This window comes from Hipposideros armiger, unplaced genomic scaffold, assembly GCF_001890085.2.
Source record: "Hipposideros armiger isolate ML-2016 unplaced genomic scaffold, ASM189008v1 scaffold_313, whole genome shotgun sequence".
Classification (NCBI taxonomy): Eukaryota; Metazoa; Chordata; class Mammalia; order Chiroptera; family Hipposideridae; genus Hipposideros; species Hipposideros armiger.
This window is the reverse complement of record NW_017731663.1, coordinates 1,429,905-1,433,944: the sequence shown is the minus strand read 5'-3', so window position 1 is coordinate 1,433,944 and position 4,040 is coordinate 1,429,905. Positions and strand designations below refer to the sequence as shown.

The 4,040-nt window shown below is 40.9% G+C and overlaps 1 pseudogene; it reads right to left on the bottom strand.

Moving 5' to 3' along the window:
• LOC109392074 (ras-related protein Rab-14 pseudogene) overlaps positions 1-600 on the bottom strand; it is a 5,067-nt pseudogene extending 4,467 nt beyond the window's left edge.
• Positions 601-4,040: the final 3,440 nt, after the last annotated feature.

Genomic DNA, 4,040 nt, shown 5'->3' with positions numbered 1-4,040 from the left:
CCTGCGGGGCTGAAGGTTTGTGTTGTACACCAGACTCGGCAGCATTTAGATCCAGGCTTCCATCCTGAATGTTCTGATAGATTTTCTTGGCAGCCTCAAGGAAAGCATCTTCTATGCTCTCTCCCGTTTTTGCACTTGTTTCAAGGAACAATAAGCCGTTTTCTTCAGCAAACTGTTTGGCTTCTTCATGTGTAACATCTCCCTGTGTCCCCAGATATGCTTTATTTCTATGAGAATTATTACAGTATTTGGATTGGTGAGGTTCCTTGCATCTGTCAACCAGCTGCTTAAGTGGTTATATGTACTGCTTCTAGTGATATCATACACCAGAAGCGCTCCTGCAGCTCCTCTGTAGTAGCTTCGTGTAACAGCCCTAAACCTCTCCTGTCCTGCTGTATCCCAAATCTGCAGTTTGATTTTTTGACCACTAACTTCAGTTATTCTTGTACCAAATTCAACATCAATTGTGTGAGGACAATCAGGCATAAATTTTTTTTTTCTGTAAATTGGTGAAGCAATCAAGATTTTCCTACTCCCATGTCCCCAATAATAATATATTTAAAGATGTAAGAGTAGTTAGTTGTACGGTGCAGTTGCCATGGTGGCACTGGGGGGTTGCTGGTGGCTGGGCAGCTTTCCGGGCAGGAGCCGGGGCGTCAGGACCAGGAAGAGGCCTGCGGGAGCAGCGGGAGAGGGGCGGAGGCGATCGGCGGAGGCCCTGCAGGTAGCAGGCTAGCCGGAGAGGTGCAGATGCCCTGGCTGCAGTAGCGGTGGCAGCAGTGACTGCTCCGGTGACTCCCTCAGGATCTTCCTTGGGCAGGTCCAAGATGGCGGTGCTCCCTGCCTGCACTTCATATTTAGATCTATGATCCATTTTAAGTTAATTTTTGTGAAGAGTGTAAGGCCTGGGTTTAGATTCTTTTTTTTTTTTTTTGCATGTGGACGTTCTGTTGTTCCAGCACCATTTGTTCAAAGACGATCTTTTCTCTATTGTATTGCTGTTGCTCTTTTGTCATACTTATGTGGGTCTATTTCTGGGCTCTCTATTCTGTTCCATTGATCTGTATGTTTGTTATTTTGCCAGTATCACACTGTCTTGATTACTATAGTTTTATAGCAAGCCTTGAAGTCAGGTAGTGTCAGTTCTCCAGCTTTGTTCTTCTCCTTCAATATTGTGTTGGCCTCTCTGGGTCTTTTACCTCTCCATATAAACTTTAGAATCAGGTTGTTGATATCCATAAAATAACTTGCTGGGATTTTGATTGGGATTGCATTGAATCTATATAGAACAAGTTGGGGAGGACTGATATTGTGACAATATTGAGTCTTCCTATCCTTGAATATCTCTCCATTTATTCTTCTTTGTCTTTATTCACCAGAGTTTTTAGTTTTCCACATATGGATCTTATATATCTTTTGTTAGATCTATACCTAAGTATTTCAGTTTGGGGGGTACTAATGTAAATGGCATTGTGGGTTTTTTTGTTGTTTTTAGTTAAAGTAAACGTTCAATATTATTTTGTTAGTTTCAGGTGAACAGCATAGTGGTTAGACATTTACATAATTTATGACGTGATCCCTCCAATTANGGAAGAGCGCAATGATGGTGCCAACTTGGGCCAGTGAAGCAACGTCCTCCACAATTAGACTGAAGAACAAAAGGATAGCAACTTGTCTGTTCCCCTCCCCCCAATTCCCCAATAAAAAAAAATCTTTAAAAAAATAAAAATAAAAATAAACAGCTGAGTGGCAATGTTGCCCACCACTGGAAGAGGAAGTGGAGGTTAAGGTGATTTCTTTCTAAAGCAGTTGGAGAAATTGTATTGAGGTGAAAGAAAACACTTTATTTGGAGTATGGTTGGTAAGCATGCATGATAATCTGTTCCTACAGACCCCAAAGTGCTACCCTTATGGCATAATTTTTTGTTCTTTCTCAAATGACCTTAATCTATTCATTTATTAATTTGTTAATTTAATTACTGTGTATCTATTGAGCATTTTCTAGGAGTGAAGGTCTGTGGCAAATGAGAATTCCCTGCTTTCAAGAAGCTTAGTCAGGCTGGGGAAAGCCATGTCAAGTGTTAAGGTGTCTGTGCTAGAGAGAGAGGACGATATGGTTAGAAGGCAAAACCCCAGGGTAGATGGGTTAGAAATCATCATTGAATGGGTCAGAGTAAATATTCTCATACTAAATATTCATATGTTAAATTGCATTTTTTCATTCAAATTATTCTTGTTTGCATTAATTAGGTAATTTTCCAATTTCCTTTCACTGTATTCTCTGTAGACTTGACTTGAAAGCAATGGCCTGTTAGTCACCTGAGTTACAGACTGCCTAGAGTGTGTGTTTGGTTCTCTAGAACTGTGAAAGGGTGCCGCCTTAAGCTTATTTGTTGGCAGAGTCCCAGCCCCCACACATCCAGCCCTGCCTTAGATAGACACTGTTGAGCATCACTTGCCAACCTGTGCTTCTGATAGTTTCTTGCACTTACTCTCCCCTTTCTCTTCTCATTCTATTCCAGGGATTTGACAGAACAAACTGCCCCCAGACACCGTTGAGATCATGACACAGGCCAGTACACTGCAGGAAATTCAAACTGACAGACACTCCTGCCTTCTGCTATTGCAAAAGTGGCTTGGTGTAGCAAGACGCCAACTCAGAGCCATGGGCTGTAACTAAAGGTTCTTGACCTTCTCTGCAGAGATGGGAGTGCCTGGGGGGCTGAAAGCTTTGGCAGGGTTGAGATAAACACTCAGGTTAAGGCATTTTTCATCTGTTTAGCCAGATCTCATTATATTGTCAAACAAGACTGCAGCGCTCACAAGAAACAGCCATGATATTCTTATTGAGAGCTGGGATGAGAGGTAAGAATTTATTTTTTTCCACTGAGGTTAATTTCCCTGATGCTGGGATGCCAGGCAAAGTTTTTATTGGGATTGAAGTGGGGTGGGGGAGGGTAAGATCTTGGAGCCTTTGAAGAAAAGCCTAATAGCCCTTCATGTAGTCCTGACTGGCCTGGCTTTGGGGAGAAAAGAGGACTTTAGAAATAATCTTGCCCACATCCTGTGCAGAGAACTCCTTTCTCTAGGTCACCTACAGAACCTTTCCTTAATCGTATATTCCCTTGCTATGTCAGTGTCTTACAGTCCGTTCTGTTGACTCCAAGAAATGACACCTTTTTAAAAAATAACTTTTCTTACCTTTCCAGGTTGAGTTAAATTTAATAATTGCTTCGTCCTGATGATGCTCAAAAGCTTGGTAAGTTACCATGTTACTCAGCCACTAGTCTGACTTGTATAGGAATAGCAGTGAGCCATGTGAAAATACTTCTAGTTAGTGATATAAAGTGGTCTTACTGAAATAAAGCATCCGCATTTTAGAAAAATCTAAAGTAATTATCTAGTAAGTAAATCCTTTTATTAACCACTGACTTCCATCCTAATCCCATTTTATATTTGTATAGTGCATTTCGCACAGCTCATTTTGTTTTCGTTATAAAACAATGATACAGCTTTAAAACATTTAAAGCTATTCTTTAAGAAATTTAAAGCTGTTTTTTGTTCAGGAAACATTTATTGAGTTACTAGTTTGTGAGGGTGATCTTACTATGTTCCTCTGCCACTTTTGCAACAACTATTTTAAATCTTCTCCGCTCTCCTGATGCCTCCAGTTCCCCCACTGCCCCGCCTGCCCACCCAGGTCTTAGGTCCTACTTACTTGAGGAGAATAGAAGCCATGTGGTGGAAACCTGTTTAACTTTCTGCTACCAAAAAAGGCATCTTCTATCTGCCTCCAAATTACTCTCTCCCTTCCCAAGACAGTGGAGAAGGGTGTCTTAAGTAGGTATTTTACTGAGTAGGGAACCTGCAGAATGACCGAAAGAACTGTCCAATCGCTTACATGTAGTAAACGGCAGCAAGAAAATTTGAACTCAGGTCTCCTGATTTTTAGTCCCAATGCCCCTTTTTTTTTTCCAATTTTTAATAGACTTTATTTTTTCTAAGAGAAGTTTAAAGTTTACAATAAAATTGAGAGGAAG